The 18,319-nt window shown below is 46.4% G+C and overlaps 1 protein-coding gene across 2 annotated transcripts in view; it reads left to right on the forward strand.

Moving 5' to 3' along the window:
• Positions 1-18,319, forward strand: part of HCN4 (hyperpolarization activated cyclic nucleotide gated potassium channel 4) — a 94,228-nt gene that overhangs the window by 29,027 nt on the left and 46,882 nt on the right. The window lies entirely within an intron of this gene.

Below are 18,319 nucleotides of genomic sequence, written 5' to 3' on the forward strand. Positions count from 1 at the left end.
TAAGCTCCCTTTAAGTATTGGAAGCCTCCTACTTCTTCTCTTACAGATCTTTCTCTTCTCCAGGCTGAACAAACCCAGCTCTCTCAGGCAGTCTTTGTAGCAGAAATGCTCCAGCTCTGTGTGTTTGTGGTACTCCTCTGGGCCTGTTCCAAAAGTACCACATCTTTCCTGAGCTGGGGACCCCAGAACTGAATGCATTACTCCAGATGGGGCCTCCCAGTGGCAGAGTAGAGGAGGACAATCATCTCGCTCCCTGCTGGCCACCCTTCTTCCAGTGGAGCTGGAAGATTCTGTTTGTGTCCCAGGCTGCAATAGCATAATGCTGGTTCATGTTAAGTTTTTCATCTACCAAGACCCCTAAATCCTTCTCTGCAAAGCCACTCTCAAGGAGTTCTCCCAGTCTGTACTCATATCTGTGTTTGCTTTGACCCAAGTGTGACACTTTGGCCTTGTTCAGCCTCATTAGATTCACATGGGCCCACTTCCTGAGTTTGTCCAGATCTCTCTGGATGGCATCTCTTCCTTCTATCATATCAGATACACCACTCAGCTTGGGGCATCAGTCAGCTTGCTGATGTCATTGAAAAGATGTTAAAGGATACTGGTCCTACAGCAAGACCCCTGGGGGACACCATTTGTCACCAGCCTCCACCGAGCCATTGACAACAACCCTCTGGCTGTGACCATTCAACCAATTACTTATTCACCTTTGAAACCCATATCTCCAATTTAAAGGTAAGGATGTGGTGTTAGTTGTCAGGTTTCATGTAAGTGAAGCCACCACCTTACAAGTAGCTTGAAAATTAGTTATTTTTTTTCCCATCTCTGTGCTCTCCAAAGCGGAGAGAAAGCTCCCTGCAGCTTTCTCCACATGCCAGTAGCATATTTTCAGGACAAGGAAAGCTGGTCAAGGCAATTTCATCTTCTTTTCCATTTTTTCTCTTTTGCTTTGGAGCAGAGGCTGACGCAGAGCATGATCTAATGCAGAGCGTGCTCCTGGGAATGTGAAGGGGAAGCAGCCATGCAAGTCATAGCTGGATCACACCGAGCTGTCAGAACATTAATTCATGACAGAGGTGAACCTTTTTCCTCCTTCCAGCATCACAAACTCACAGAAAGAGCATTGGTGCATATTTCACAAATTTCAGGTTTCATCTTTGTAGCCTTGTAATTTGTGAATGTTTCACTCTCAGCAGACCACGATGGTTCAATGGAGTTTGGGATGACTTCTGTGCAAGGTGTTGTACAGATGTAAGGGAGGGAGACAGCTCCAGCCCTGAAGAATTCACTACTAGGTTAATTTGATTCATAACACAGACAGACGGGAAGTGCTTTGAGAGATGGAGACAAATGAAGCAGAAATGTCTTCCGTGGTGTGACTCAGGAGCTCAGAGACTGAGCTGAGCAGTGAAATATCTCCAGCTCTATTGTCTCATCCCTTGGTCGCTTTCCTTCTCTGTCCTCTAATCTGAGAGCACAAGGTGAGTTGATGGCCTTTGAGTTGTCAAAGTGGGTCCTTCATACTGATTTACAGGTAGCTACAGCAGTACAAAGCTCACCACTCTCACTGCTGCTACTCGACTTCCTCTCCATAACATGGTTGAAGAGGAGCTGAATACATTTGCGTTCAGTGTACTGAATTTTTAAAAAATCATAATGAAATGTAAGCAAATCAGCTCCCTTTCCCTGTCTCGCTTCTCACATTGAGAAGCCATGTGTAATTCTACTCTCATAAAGCAGAAAGGTGGGGCATTCTGCCCATTTGCTGGCTGTTCTGGGTACCAGGGCTCAGCAGCGCTGGGTGCGCTCTGGGTCCCTACTGAAAAGCAGACACCCTGGAGTGATGCAGTGCTGCAAGTGGAAGGGACAGATGGTGTTGGATTGCAGTTGGAGACTGCAATGCAGACTCTGTTATGCATTGCAGAGCCCAGCAGAGCAAACACGATCGTCTTTTTTCAAACAGGGCTCGACCCAAGCAGCAGTTTTCCAATGACAGCGTGGTACTGGGAGGTTTTCCACCTTCTCGAAAGAGAGAGAGAGAGACAAAGAGAAGGGGCAGTCTTTTGCCACTGGCGCAGTGCGTGCTACAAAATGACAAGGAGATGGGAAAGAGAAGTGCTTCTTCATCTCTGTGTGGGAGTAAGCTGTTGTGCTCCCTGGAGCCACGCTGACAGTTCTTGGAGCAATCACTGCTGCCATGGGAAACTTAGCTCCTTGCTTGTACCTACTGCTGAGACTCTGAGTCCTGCATGAGGGGGAGAGGAGGATGCACTCCACGCAGAGATGTCAGTCTCTTTGCTCTGTCTCCTGTATGAATGTCGCATCTATGCATTAGTGTCAATGTGAGTGAGTACAGGGATAAGTGGTCACTTCCTGAGTTCATGAACAGCAAGCCTCTCTGTTTCTTCTCCTGCAGTTGTCCATGCTCTGCATGAATTCATCACTCACCCTGCAGTGAGGAAGGCACAGCCTTCTGTAGGGCTGCAATGCTGTAAAACAGCCAGGCGCTCATCAGTTCCAGATCAACGCTAGTCGTGAGTCTGTGGGCTCAAGAGCCAGTGGTCTGAAGTTCCTGCACTGTTCTGTCTCAGCAGCAGATCACTGCAACTTCCTCATCCAGATCTGAACCAAGTGCTCTGGGCCCTGCTGCTCAGCAAACACCCTAAAGGAAAAAGATACACAAAAAAGAATCCATTGCACTCGTATTCACTGGAGTACGAAAAAAAAAAAAAGCTTAGTTCCAAATGTGGCAGTTTATTTGCATTATCCATTTTGCATGAGTTGTCCATGGAATGAATTTACCAGTAGGGCAGAATATAAATAGAGTCTTTCTGAAGTGTCTGCCTGTATCTACACTGCAGTCAGGAGCTTGACTGCAGTGTTGGAAGACTTGGGCCTGGTGTGCCGCTGTGTTATAAACTTTACAGTCTGGGAGTTACCACGTGCATATGCAGAGATGCAAGATGCAGCCTGGATCTGCAGCTGTACTGCTGTGATTAGAGCAAGCCTAGGTACTCCTGCCATACCTTGGTCCTAGCTATGGGAGCAATCCAAAAATGGCCTAAGAGAAGATTACAAGGTTATATGTGATCCCTGGAGCAGCTAGAGAACTGCTGTGCTGGAACAGGGGCTACTGGACAGCCTGAGCTCTCAATACAGCAACAAAAAAAAGCCCAGAATCCTGCAGAATGCAGTATGTGATAGCTGCACACACCCAGCATAACCCTGCTTCACACTGGCTGGTTTGGTGGCAGCCCAGGGGAGCTCTTGTTGTCTTGGCCATTGAAGCGCTCCAGCAGCTCTTCACAGAGTGGCTGGGCAGGTTTGTGGTTCTTGGCATATGAAAATGGGGCCATGCTGTGGCTCACAGACACAGGGAGCTGTCGTCTTTGAGAAAGTGGTCTGAGAAAGCCAGCTCCGAATATCAGCATCTTATAAACCTCATCCCAAGGTCACCCAGCAGAAATAATGAAAGCAGAATAATGCCATGTAACCGATAGACCCAATCAAAATGCAGCGCAGATTGCGAGTGTTAAACAAAATTCCCTTTAGGTTTTCATGGGCAAAATTGATTGAATTTTTTTTTTCCCAAGAGCAATTTGCTGAGCTTTTCCTATTTTATGCACAACATCTACCCCAGTGTTGGGTGCCAGGAGGCTGTAACCGATGTTTAAGATCAAGCTATTGTGACTCATGAACAAGGGACATTTATTGGGATACCAGTAGAGTCCTGCTCCAATAAATTGGTTTCCAAATAGCTCATAAGCAGTGCTAGCCAAAACATTTTGATTTCAGAATCTTTGCTGGAGATTATGGTGGGAAGGAGAGGAAAGAGCTGGTTTTCAAATATATCACAATTATATTAAGTGAGGGGATTTTTTAACGTTTGTGTCAGGAAAAAAATGAAGTTAGATTTTTCAATGTCAGTGGGTGGAATTGTGAAGAAAAGGCCAATTTATTGATTTTTCAATCTCTTACTTCAATGTACATGTAAACCTTCCTGATTGCTGTCATTTTCTTCACTTGAGCGTCCACATGATACAGAAGTTTCAGAATAGAGGAAATGCATCGTCTCAGTTCTGCTGTTGGCCACCAATTGCATTATCTGAAAGGTGACCTTGCTTTAAGGAAGATTCCAAGATATTCCAGAAACTGATCCAAAGTCTGGAGGGATTATGTGGAAGAACAAGGAGGGAGCTTCCAACAGCTATGAGAATATGGCTCTCAATTGATTTTCATTTTCATCTGAACAGCTAATTCCCCTCAGTTCTTCTGACCTATTTGTAGCCTTCCTTAAATTAAATTAAATTAACATGGCTAGTGGCCTGGGGGATGTAATGTTAGTCCGAATCCACAACTAGCTCCTGAGAGGGGAGGAGCTGGGTGAAATGATTGTACTGGAGCAGCACAGCGGGGTCCCATTCCACGAGCAGTTCAGAATAGCTTAGAAGATTTTTCATCAATATGATTTGCAATTCTGCCACGTTAAATAGCCAGGCAGCCCCGTGAGAGTAACTCATTAAAACCTCTGACCACCCTTGAGTAAAATCAGACTCAACAAACACGGGGAATGAGGCAGGAAGAGAGAGAATGGGCTGGGTTTCTTCCTTAGTTTGCTTTACTTAATTTCTGAAGGCAGCATTATCAAGCATTTGTCTTAATGTCATTGCAAGAGCTTATTAGAATCATAATGCCTCTTGTGGTAATTTGCATTCTCTCTGCACAGTGACCCAAAACTGGAGCATCTTTTTTGTTCAGAAAAAATCCCGGCTGCACTGCAATCAATAGCAAAAAACTAATGCTGACTTATCATAAGGAGGCTGCTCAAGATTGTACCCCGGCCCTTTCCATCGAGCTGTTTTCTCCTGTGCAGAATATCATTGTGAAGAGAGGATGGATGACCAAACTGGGCAGGTGTTCCTTATTTCTGTACAGACACTGCATCTCCCTCACTTGGCTTTGGGCAGAGTGACCCACCCCTGCCCCGTGTCACCTCCCAGGAGAAAGACACCTACCATTTTGTTTGGCAGACTTTGTCTTCAACAGGAGGCTCCGCTTCTGTAATGCCAATTAAGCTTTCCACCTGTGCAATGGGAGTGCACAGTTACAAAGACAGTATCGTAAAAAACCGCTTATAATGAATTACAAGGAGCAAGGCAAATATTTGAGTAGCTGCACGGGGTGCCATAAAAAGGAAAAAGCCTTTTCTATTTTTTGCAGTCACCTTCTGGCAGTGCTTAATGCGTCTCCTGTCAACAGGATGGTATGATACAGGGAATAGATGGCTTGAGGGGCTGGCAGTAGGGCGCAGAGCCATTTGTCTCTAGGTCAGTAGTTCAGATCCTGCTTGCAGCAACTGAAAGCCATTTGCCATCTTCTGGCTGTTTTGTCTCTGATGTGTTCCTTGTAGACAGGTACCTGAGTGACAGGATCAGCTGGGGCTGGCCTCAGGCTCCCCTTCTTAGCAGCAGTGGGGTTTCAGTTCCCCTGCACACCTGAAGTCCCCGTGGATCACGGAGTAGGGCATGTAATGAGAGGGTCTTGCTGGCGCCCAGCCTCCTGTTCCTTGTGTCACAGAGCTGTCAGTCTGCCCTTTTACACTGCCCTGAAATTAGAAAGGTTTTCAAAAGAGAAAAGCTGAGCTCCTAATGATCCCTAATCACTGTGATAGCTGGTTGTTGCTCCAGCCTTTCATTTTCCTCTTCCCTCCAGCTCCTCCTAGCCTGCTCCTTCACTGGACGCTGTGTAAGTTGCCTTTCTCTCAGAGAGCTCACGTCCCCACATCTCTGCCAGCACCAGCTGCCTGCAGCTCGACTCCCACATCTCGCAAGCTGCCTGCTGTTCTGCTTCAGGCCATTGTTTTTGGAGAGGACTTTCTGGCAGTCTCTGTTATTGCTGTTGTGTCACAGTGACAGAGGGTCCTCAAAGGAGTCTGGTATGAGGAGGTTCCTCCTGCAAGCAGTGCCATTTTCTAAGACTATATTGTAGAGGCTGTGTGTTGATAGGACATGCAGGAACCCTAGGCCTTCAACAGCCTGCCAGTGTTTATGTGATGTATATCTACGTACTGCTGGCATTAGGAACTACCAATGCAGCTTTTGGAGCCATTCAGAGGGAGATTCCTGTTACCATTTGGGTTGCTGATCCACTGCCAAATCTGTTTTTGCATTAGCTGTATGGGAATAATGTTCTGACAGACTCACGTGGTGCTTTAAGGCCAGCATGTCTGAGGCACATTAGCCTTGGCGAGTGGGAGCAAATTAATTGCTCCTCTCATTGCAGCTTCTTCCAGGAAGGCACTATTGATTGCATTCATATCAAGTGAAAAACTGTAATGAGGCAGCTAAAGAGAACAGCATTGCCTCACCTCACTTTTCTTATTTAGGAAGACAGGGTTGGAAGGGACTGTGCCACATCCATATGTCACGTGAATGAAGCAGGAGCTTAACTGTGGGGAATAAAGAAAAGGGAAAGAGAAAAAGAAGAAAAAATGGAAAGTCAAAAGGGTATTGGGGAGTGTAAGGAGGAGCATGGCCGCGATCCCAACGCGATATCAGTACCAGCCCCTGGGGAACTCATGCTAATACAGTGCAAAACAGCCTTAACTTTCTTTGCTAGTTTGAGGTGAAAGGAGGAAAAGGTCTCTCTGGGGAAGGACAAGCTTCAGTCCTTCATACACAGAGAAGTACGAAGGTTTAATGGGCAAGAGCCTTATTGATGAAGTTATTTTCTGAGCACCGCTGTGAAAAGAGCTGTTTTGAAGACAGTTTCAGGACATGCAATTATCCAGTTTGCCAGCTTAATGCATTCAACTTAACCTCATTTTTATGAAACAGAAATCAATGTAGTAACTTTTTTAGAGCCGAGAGATGACATTTTATTCTTGCTTTTCCCACAAGGATGCATATTTTTAAGCTTTCTCTTCTTCTTTAACTCCTCCCTCTCCCAGTTTTGATTAAGCAGGAACACCCCAAGGGCTAGAAGAAAGGATGAGGCATTTTCCACATTCCCAGTCGGAAAATGTTTATGCAATCTTTTTGCAATGCATGGCAAAATTCTCCTTGTCCTTATGGAAAAGAACTTGGAACTGTGACCTCAGTACAAGGACCTTTTTTCATTCCAATGCCGTGTCACCAGGCAGGAATTCCAATATGATGATGATGATGCTGATCTTCACCCCCAAGGTTCATTCCATGGAATGAGTGTCCCCCATTCTCTGCCCTTCCAGCCTCAGTCACTTTGTCCTTCACAGTTAGGGATATTTTGGTAATGGTTCCTGCCTTGTTTCTTCTCCCCTTCCTAGGCAGGAAGTCCTGCAGAGCAGCAGCAGCTGGAGCTGTGCACTGGATGATGTCTCTCCAGCTCTTCAACAAGAGTTCACATGGAGTTGGAGAGAGTGGTGTTAATTGCCCTGCTTTTGATAAATGTGCCTCCTCTCATATATTCCTACCCCTAGCACTTCCTGAAGTGTCTTGCACCACACACAGGGTATTTTAGTCAAGGAACAAATGTAAAACTGGGCACCATTCCTGCTCTTTTGTAGAAACACAGCCCTAACCCACTGTGGTACGTAGGTATCTTTACATTTTGTGGCTTTTCATTATACTGTGCTATGCCTTGATAGCATTTATCTTGAATTGTTGACTTGAGATAGGTGAGAAGAGGATGGTATCATGCTTGCTTTGGATCTTTGGTCCCTGAGAAGCATGAAAGAAGGAGAAAATTAGTGAATGTGTTTCTCAAGTTTGGGTTTGAGTCAAGAAGAGAAGGTGATGGTCTTCAGAGTACGCAATTGGACTTGGAATGGCCTGAGGGGAAACACTGAGGTCAGGGCCAAGACCTGAAGGTGACTGGGGACAAACTGAAAAAGCAGGAAGGGTGGGAGCTGGGGTCCACAAAATGCTGCTCAGTGCTGGGGTGGTGCACAGGGCCCTACCCAAGAGTCTGCCCACATGGAGGGTTGCGTGGGGGAACCTGCAGCAGGTGAACTTGGAGAGAACCTCCGTGTGCTGGCAATGACAGTCAGCCAAGCAGCAGCAGTGCCTCCTTGTAAACACTGGGAAGAAACTGTGAGGATAATGTCTCTTAAAGCAGCTGACAGGCCTGCTCTGCTCTTCCTCAAGTCCCTGGAGGGGGTAGAAAACAGTTAAGACTCAGCAGCTGTGTTTGTTGTGTTCTTTTTTTTTTTTTTTTTCTTTCTCATTTGTATATTTTTTTTCACCCAGCAAACTACCGGGTGTTAATTCCTCTTGATTTGCTGCATCTCAGTGCAGCCCAATTTGGAGAGGCTGTCCCTCAAATAGGGTTGATTAGACTCCTCTCCAATATGCATCACCCAAACATCCACTAATTCCACTTTATCCCATCAGTGTGCCTGGCTTTTCTGATGCTACAAAGAATTAAGCTGGAATTGTCTAGTTAATTATATAAATTACATGCAGCCAAAGTCCAGAGGTGTCTGTCAGGGCCCAGGAGTGACCACCAATGAAAGACCTTATGCAGACAAGCAATTTCTACTCATTGTCTTGCCAGCACAATCGAAAGCAAGTGAGAGAGAGAAACAAAAAAGTGTCATTCAGGTTGATTGCACTTTCCCCAGCAGGCTTTCCCCCTCCCCACAGGCTTGGCCTATACATCAGCCTTGCTTCTCTGCATTCCAAACACTTCCACGAAGATCTGCTGCCTGCCAGTATGTGCAGGCATCTTACCAGCTGGCTTTTTCAGCTGATAAATCATCCCAACCTTGTAGGTACCAAAGAAGATGAATAAGAACTTTCTCCTTCAGCTCTCTGCCCTCCAGATCTGAAGGCACATTTGTGTTTTGTCTTGAGAGTGAGGCAGACTCAGTTCAGCTCTGGAATGGGAAACAAAAACGGAGGAAGGAAGAGAGCAGAATGAGGAAGAAATGAATGATGGTGAAGGGCTGCTGCATCATCATGTCTGTCCTTACACACAGCTATCTGATCTTCAAGGGCTGTTGTAAGATAAGTTTTAAATGCATCTAGTAGCAAGACACTGTCACTTTTCCTGGGAAGTTCATCTTGCAGCTCTGCCTTATACACCGTGAATGAGATTATTTCCAAATACAGGAGATTGCCTTACTTAGAGAAGCTCTGACTGCTTTAGTCCACAGAGAACATGTGTGTTGAGGAGTGGAGAGCTGTGCTGTTTCCAGGTGGAAGAGTTTTTTTATGTCTCTCATATCCACTGTGAAGGAAGGGACTGAGTGTAGCAGGTTGTAGCTCCTTCCTGCTTTGCTGCCTCACACAGAGCTTCCCATGCGGGCAGAAGCAATGCAGCTATGAGTTGGGAGAACTCGAAGAATCCTTGCTGGAGCTCCTCTCCTGACCCTTGTCAATGATGCTGCTGGAGACAGGATATACATGATGCTGCTGCTTCTTTTATTCAGATTTTTGCCCCTCTCCTTGCCCTCTTCAAGGTCATTTCAGCAGTTGGCAGGGAAGGAATAGTGCAGTCCATTTTAGGAAGATGGAAAAAACCCTTCAGTTTGCATCCTGGCTCACTGTGAGCGCTGGGAATGCAGACAATGAGGGATGGAGCCAGGCTGGAACATGTTCCTCTCTGGCCTTTACCCTTTCCATCTTCCCTGTCTTCCTGAGGCAGAGCATGCTGTGAGCTTCTGCAGGAGATGCCTCCTTTAAAAGGAACTTTTATCACAAAGCACTTGCCCCTTATCTGCAGGCTTCAGATGGGGACGTGCTGCACAGAGTGCTGACTGGAAACACACAGCAGCTGGCAGCATCTTTCCTTCTGCTGCTGAAGGGAGGCAGTTCCCTGGACTTTACTTCCAGCCTGGCTGCAGCAGCACAGCCGCCACACCAGCCATGCACAGTCATAGGAGAGGCGAGCCTCCCCCTACATTCACCAGCACTGCAGAAGAATAAATCCACATGCATTTGCTGGCTTTGCTCAGTAGCACCACAGAAGGGGAAGTGCACATGTCAGAGCTGATCGTACCCTCACCAAGTGTCTCTGTGCTTTGGTGAGGCTTGCACAGTCCCTATAGAAGCTTGTAGTGTTTCATCACCCCTGCTCAAACTCGCCCCTGGGTGCTACAAGTGCAGTGCAGCAAGCTCCTGAGAAAGAAAGCATAGGCTGCTCTGCCATTTCCTTGCCTGAGAAATGGTGCCCCAGCCTGAGGTGCAGGATATGCTGCTTGTTTCTGCCTTGTTCATTTTCCCTTCCTACCTCAACAGCCTGCAGATGGAGGGCAAGTGGGCTCAGAGCCCAGCGTTTGAACTTGATGAACTAATGGGATGAGGGAAGGAGTTGTAGCCAGTGCTACAATCAGCCATTTGAGTGAAGCAGTGCCTACTTTGATTCACTAGCAATTTTGGGAGTAATTTGGAGGAAGGGTTGCCTGCATGTGTTCCCTCCTTCCTAGGGAAGAAATGAGCCATAGGACACCATTCCAGATCTTGCTGTACTGTCTTAGGAGGGCAGAAATTGTTCTTGGGAGAGACCTCTCAGGTGGGAGAGAATGTTTGCATGTGATTGAAATGGAAAGACATCAGGCTAAAGGGGAAGGAGAATATTTTAATTCCCAACAGGACTAGGCCCCATCACTTATTTGTGGATGGTCCAGAGCTTACCCAGTCTGACAGCTAACAACCAGCCTATTGCCTCTGGGGCTGGCAGTTCAATACAGTGTGGGCTGCTTTCTGGAGCTGGAAGGTGGCAATGTTGTACCGATGAGCCAGCTTAATTGACAGCTGGCCCAGAAAAGGAGATACGCTGATGGATGGGAGGCAGCTGCTAACTCCAGATGCCAGTGCTGGCATCAGAAAAGAGGCAGGAGAATAGACCAGGAGCACACCAGTGGTGGGGAAATGAGTCTGGGACATAGCAACGTGAGGGGGCTGGTGCATAACGGCATTGGCAGCTTCTCTGCTTCCTACTGGGAAGACCCAAAGCCCCCCCTTAGGGTTTTCCCTGATACATTCTACCCCTCACCCTCAACACTTTCCTCCTCAGCTCTCTTTTCATGTCCAGCAGGTCTGAAGAAGAGCCCATTACCAAATGCTTTCTCATCAGTCTCATCAGATACGTTGACACTTCCGTGAGGTTCAGTCTGCAGATGAGAGAGGGGATCCCTAATGAAATCCTAATGTTCAGACCATTTCTGCCTGGGGGAGTTGAGAGGCTCAGGCTCAAATACCAATCACTTGCTAACAATTTGGATGCAAATGTAATCCTTTTGGAGTATGAGGTGCTTGGATTTTTAGGTAGTTCTGAAATACGATGCTGCTGCTGCAAACCCACCTTATTCTTTTAAGTTTAGTGAAAGAAGATAAAACCTGTTGTCCTTTGAGATTTCAGTGATGTCAGGGACAGAACTGGGAAATCAGATCCCATAGTTTTGAATTCATACTAAGCCCTAAACTAACGGAGCAGGCTCATATCTGGGTTCTCCCTCTCCAGCTTTGAACTCTGAAGAGGCTCAAGTTTGGTGCTCTGCCTTTGCATCACCCCATGCTGTTTTACCTCGTCTTTCTGAGGCTTCAGAACAGCTTTTCTCAGCACACAGTGCTCTAGCAGAGCTCCTTGGCTGCAGCTTAACTCTCTATTTGCTTTGTGGAGGAAGATTACCATAAATACAAAGAAAGTAAGTAATAGTGTTATTTAAAACAAAGTATCACTTACTCGTGGTGCTAAAGCTTGCTGCAGTAAGTACCTTTGACATTGCTTAGGAAGACCGTGCCTACCGCCCTGATCCCATGTTACAGCTGCTCTTGCTATCTGCTATCCTCTGCTTGACACGCTTGTGTCCTGATTCACATTTCTGGCTTTGCCAAAGCTTCATGGGGTCAGGGATACAGCTTCATTTATAATCACTGCTGACACTTAATAATAATTCTGCCTTAGGTTAGAAGTGCTCATGTAAAGACACTCTTTATATCAAATGCAAAGCACTGAAGCACAGTGCTGGTCCCATCCCGTCTTACAGCATGGCTTTCTAGGGCAGTCCAGTCCTGTATTGAAGTTTTACCACTCTTTTCAGTGGCCAAAAAGGCAATTCCCAGCCTTTCTGCATTCCCGCAGTCACTTCATTGTACGTCTGAGCCACATTTTGGGTCCCAGCTTGTCTAGTACCTGCACTGCCATGTGAACATGCATCCAGACACGGGCCACACTTTAGTCTTCTTCCAAGGCAGATGGCCTGAGTATTTTCAGCCCTCATCCATGTGGTCCAGAGGGACTGAGCAGGACAGAGGCTGAACACCATCCAGGAGCAGATCCCCTGAGGTACTCAGCCCTCCTAAATTCACCACTGATGCTTTGAACTGCAGCCCCCATACCTCTGCATACCTACCGCTTGCTCGGAGCCCATTCTCACTTTCCACTGCAGTTATTGCCCCTGTGTACATGGTCTGTAGCCTGTATAGACACAGCCACTTTAGACACAGCCCCTGCAAAGCCCCAGCGGTCACACAGGTAAAGCAGATTGTACCCCTGACTTAATTTGTCTGAGCAAACATTCAGTGGTGTTGACAAGGGAGGCTCGGGTGCGGCAGCATGCAGTGAGCTGCTAAGGGATTGTAAAGAATGATCAGTGCTGTCATTTTTATGTACTTCGTTTCCCCTGGTGATTTCTCAGTGCTGCCACCATCATCTCTTCTGCTCATTTCTTCTTACGCTGATGGGGGTGAATTTTCCTACTGCTGCACTGGGGGCTTTCACTGCAACGAGGTGTCATTAAATCAGACAAGGCAGCAGAAGATGAAGAATGATCCAGACTATAGAGGGCAAGGCAGGAGAGGTCGAATTGAGCAAGTTGTGAAGTGAATTCCCAAAGGACTCGCTCTCTTTCCAAACTAGGCAAGAAACCAAGCAGAGTGAGGAGGAGAGTATGAATGTTAAGGCAGCTCCATTCCTGTTTCATAGTACTGCTGCTTTGTAGAAGATTCTTCTGTACAATTTCTTCCTGGCTGGTTTTCTGCTGGAGGTGACCAAAAAGCAGAACAGGGTGGAGATAAAGCATTAAAAATGGATGTAAATCACCATCACAGGATAACTGGGGATATGAATATCCCCATTTTAGACACTTGGGCTACCTCTGCACTGTAGGAGTAAAGGGAATTCGGAGAAGGCTGATGAAAATGATTGAGAACAACTTGGAATAACTCAGAAGTTTGAAATTCTTTCCTTTAAGGGGATGAGATAAAAAGTGAAAGCCTGTAAAGCAGTAAGTGGGCTGAAAAAAGATGAGGGCCGTATATGTGTGTGCTGTACATAAAAGGATATGGAGCAGCCAATGGGATTGAAAAGGCAGAAAATCCCAGATGAATTCAAGGAAATACTCTTTCAGATGACACACATTCAGATATTGGAGCTTCTTCCACATACAACATCATTCAAGGGCAGCTTGGGTGTCTATGTGAGCTATACGAACAACGGAGTTAAAAGGTAGGCAGGAGAAGGTTAAAAAACACTCCTGTTTCCAAGTGTAAATCAATCTCTCACTATTGTACATTCAGGTGAAGCCTTCCAAGGAAACTGGTTCTCTTCCCTCTTTCCTATGCCGTCTTCTGAACTGCCAAGGAGCGCTTGCTGGAGCGCCTGGAATCAACATCAATTGTGGTTTGACCTTGTTCTGTTCGTGTGGTTTCAAGCAAAGATAGTGGGATTATTGGTTGAGTGAAGGAAACCAGGCTCACCCGCCAGGAGAGGGATGAATCAGGAAAGGGAGGTGGAGCCTCGGGGTGAAAAGGAAAATCTGAATAGATGTAGGTGCAAGTAATAGATGTGCAATGGCCTTGAGTAGATGTAAGGCCGTTTCTGAAGGAAATGGGCAACATGTGGGGGGCAGAGCAGGTAGCTTTGTATCAGTAATTCTATCAGGGAGTATGCCTTTTGGAGAGAAATACCAATGAAATACTTTCTGCTCACATGATGCAACATGAAGAAGAGGGTTAATTAGGACTTTGCTATTTGTGTGAGCCTCCTGCAGTGCCTTAGTGGTATCTGCTCCATTCCAGCAGTGACAGACAGGGACCTAGTATCAAATATCTCCTCGGGGAGATGGGATAAAAACCTGCATATGAAAATGTGCAGCCTTTTAAAAGCAGTTGCTAGTGTTCAGGTGTCTCAGCTGGCAGGTTTACCTCTAGGACAGAAATGCCCTGTGCAGTGTGATGCATTGAGAGCTGGGTGGTGTAGCTCCAGACCTCAGACTCAGAACGCAGGGGCAGCAGCACAGTCTTATAACAGGCTAGTATTTCACTTGAATGTACAACACCCCTGTCAAACTGTTATTATTACTGGTCTTGGTATGATACTATTAGCATGGTATTATTATGTGATACCCCTAAAAGAGCTGTGCAAATCTCCTCCTTGTCCCTGGTTGCAGCTCTGGGTATTTTTGCCTTGATACCTGTCATCAGGCACCATTTCCTGGTGCATTCCTAATTAAAATGGCAGCCTTTAGGGACTGCGTTCCTGCCCAGCATGTGTTAATGAAGGGTTAGGAACGTTTTAGGTAGTGTTTAAATACTGCTTTTAAGCATCTTTATTCTGACTTAAAGAACTTTGTTCTATAATCATCCAGAGTATCTATATATAACCACAGCAGGATGCTGTCATATTTTCATGAATATAATCTACTGCTTGTTGGTTAAAGAGAAAAAAACCATCAGCTATCTCTGCTCCAAATCCAGCAAGCAAGTAACAAAACACACCCAGCCACTTCCCCCTTTTCCCTCTCCTGCACAGAGCAGCACAGCCTGCTTGCACCTGAGATGGTGGCTGCACCCCATCCTGCAGCTCCTCTTCCTCATGCTTCCAACACCTCAGCCTCTGCTCTGGGAAGCTTGCAGAGGGACACAGGTTTTCTTCCATGTAGCAGCCAAAGGGGTTCTTTTCACTGCACTGTTCTTTTAAGAGATGTCTTCTCGAAGGTGCACGTTGCAGTACTGAAAAGGTTATATTGCTATTATTATTCTAACAGGGTGGGAGGGCATTTGTCTCTCCTGCTGCTTGTCTTGGGCAGGATGCAACGCGTGGCACTGTGTGCAAATAAACTCCCGTCAGTCTGTGCACTGAAGTCTCTTGGCTCTCAGCCTGCAAACTGCTGAGGTCCCCCAAAAGATGATTCAGATCCTTGTTGGAAATGTTCAGACCAGCCTTCATCAAAGCAATTTAGGAATAAAACCAATCCCAACAGAACAATTTAGATGTGTGCTACTGAGGACCACGCTGCAGCCTATCCAGTGGGCTGGCTCACCTGTTATCCGTTGGTACATTGCTGCAGTCAAAGTATTTTTCACTGCTGTGTCAACTGCACCTCTTGTCACCTGCTGCCTATGAAACATTACTAGCAAGAAAAAGGAGGTGCCCAAAGTGGCTCAATGGAGACTGCAGGTCTCAGCCCATCTGAAAACCAGGCCATTGTGCTGAGCATCCTGAGCCTGTCAACTCTGCTTTCTGTTCACATCTATTGTCATCGAGTTTACAGCACAAGGAGCTTCCAGTATCTGCTCACACTTCTGTGCCCGTGGTGCAGGAAACTATTTCAGGCCCCAGGGCTGCCAGGCTGCTGCCTTTCACGGGCACTGCAGTCCCTAACAGCATAAAAGAGTCAGAGGTGGTAGAAGTTGGGTTTGGTTGCTGAGGTTGTAATCAAATTAAACGGGAGGATTGAGTTAGGTGGAAGGCGCTCCATCTCCCTGCAGAATGGGAGCTGGCCTGGCAGGCAGAGCTGGGCTATGAGCAGCAGTAGATTACATTTTTGTACATTAATGTAATCAAACGGAACACGACAGCAGCCTCGGCAGGCAGATGCAGCAATTTGAAATTTACATTATCTGCTCTCTTTAAAAATGGGAGGAGAATAGCTTGCCATCATTCCATCGACAGAAAGCCTGATCCTCTAAACAAACGCTAGCTGCAGAGCTGGAAGAGATCAGGGTGACAATACACGGAGCTGCAGCCTGAGCTTTGTGACTGCCTCCATAGGGCCCCACAGCGAGTCCTGCTGGGGAGCTGCGGGTTGGATCGGTCAGGGAGAAGCTGCCCAAATTCTGTCATTCCTCAGAGAGTTTGCACTTACTGCACAGGACCTGATGGGGTTCTTTTATATCCCAGCTGCCAATCATAGGAACCTGTCAGTGTGTTCAATGACAATCTCGTTGTAGGTTTCTTTTAAAATTCTATTCTGAATCTTAGACTAAAAACCTTCAAGTGTGGCAGAAAGGAATGTGAAAATGAAGGGCACTGCTAATAGGTTTTGTGACAGCTTACTCAAAGAGCTGTGCTTGTTTAACAGGCAATCTGAATCTTGAGAAGGTGATTTTCCTTGTCATTTGTAGCATCTCTTGGTCTGATTTTCTTTCTTCCATGTCCTCTTCTGTGTTTATGGCTACAAATGCTGTTGACAGTCCTTAGTGCTCTGGGCTGGGCTCCTTCATGTATGTAAATGGAGAAGGAGAGGCACTGTGGCAGACCAGTTCATTTTTGCTCTCCTATTCTTAATAGCAATGAAGTGCTTCGGAGGGAGCGTGTGATGAATTCTAAAACACCAGCTCTACAATAATCTGCTCACAGGTAGATTTATTCCTCAATTTATTTATTTATTTTTTTAAAAGAAAAAGCCCTGAAGAGTATAAACCATTTGTTAAAGTTATTATTATTCAGCCATTTATTTATTTAGGCATGTATGTAATACCCTGCCAAGTTCCTGGCCTTAAGCATTCCTGCAGCAATGTATTCCACATTGTTCGGGGGGAAAAAAAAGAGCATTTTCCCTCACCAGTTTCTTCAGTTTCATGCAGATTTTAGCTTCCTGGCTGAAAATAGCCCCGTGCTCTGAGGGGAGGAGTGTTGCTGACCCAGGTAATAGCAGAATGTGGTCAATATTCCCATCATTATTTTGTCTCATTACTTGTCTGTGTTAGCTGGTTTAATTGGCTTTGTGCCTGGTAGTTCAATGGACTCAGGGGGTGTCTTCCCACTTAGCTCAATGAATTTTTGATCAGGCCACAAATGAGGTCCTTCCGACAGAGCCTGCAGCCTGGACTCACCTCTGTCATCTGAGTCACCCATCGATCACCTCCTCTGCTGCTCAGCGGCCCTTTCCAGCACCGAATACCTCTGCTTGCTGAGGGATCACACTCCAAGCAATCTCAGACCTCTCAGCGCTCATCCTTGATGCTGCTCTCAGGCCATGCCAGCCTTTGCCCCATTTTCAGACTGGACACGTGTCTTGCCTTCTTCTCAGGTATTGATGCTTCCCTTTCCCTCAGCCTTCTCAGATATTTCTTTCCCTTGGTGTATCTATGTATAGCTACCAAGCTAGACGAACCTTTTGGATGATGACTGTGGTCATTTTTAACTTCAGAAAAGCCCGTGACCTATTTCCAAAAGTGATTCATTGCTGGCCTCTCGGAAGAATTACTATTCCCAAAGATGCAGATAAGAGAGCCATGAGAGATTTTAAAGACGCCTAGGCAGGTAAGATATCTAATTCCCACTGAGAGCTCGGCACCTAACCTACTTACAGCTCTGGGGCTCGATTTTTTTTTCTTTTTTTGTCCAAACACATTCAACTATATCAAGAGGTATATGAATGTAGTTGAGAACCTGAGCTGTAGGCGTCTGAGAACATAAGCCCTGCTGAAAAGCAAAGGGGCACATACCCCAGAGTCATAGAGGTGCTGGTCCCAGTCCTCGCCTTGCAGCTCGGGAGCATGTTGTCTGAGATCTAAGTCATAGAATCATAGAATAGGCCGGAAAAGACCTTTAAGATCATCTGGTCCCACTGTCAGCCTGTCCTCACCGTGCTCACTGACCACATCACTCAGTGCCACATCTCCACAGCTCCTGAACACCTCCAGGGATGGTGGCTGCACCAGTTCCCTTGGCAGCCTGTGCCGATACATCACCACTATTTCTGAGAAGGAATTTCTCCTCATATCCAACCAGAACCTCCCCTGGTACAACGTGAGGCCTTTACTTCTTGTCCCTTCATGCTGGAGGCTCCATAGCTGGCATCCATTGCGGGCTTACAGCTCAGTTCAGTGCGGGCAGAACCCAGTTCTAAATGTCTTTATCTTAGAGGTTTAAAGAAAGCCACACCGGAAAGACAGTCATTTGAGTTGTGCTAGAAAATATTTTTAAAAGTCTGTGTCACGTTGCCGTGGTGACAAAAGTTCTTAAAAGGATGAAGATTAAAGTCGAGGCTGAGAATGGTGGCATGGGGAGGGAAGGGGGGCTGTTGTCATGACAGTGTGCACTCTGAGAGTGCAGGAGGCAAAATACATGGTGGTGGCAGGCTCTTTGGGCTTTATATATATCTGTAAAC

This window comes from Coturnix japonica, chromosome 14, assembly GCF_054131305.1.
Source record: "Coturnix japonica strain WE chromosome 14, WE-NBRP24, whole genome shotgun sequence".
Lineage (NCBI taxonomy): Eukaryota > Metazoa > Chordata > Aves > Galliformes > Phasianidae > Coturnix > Coturnix japonica.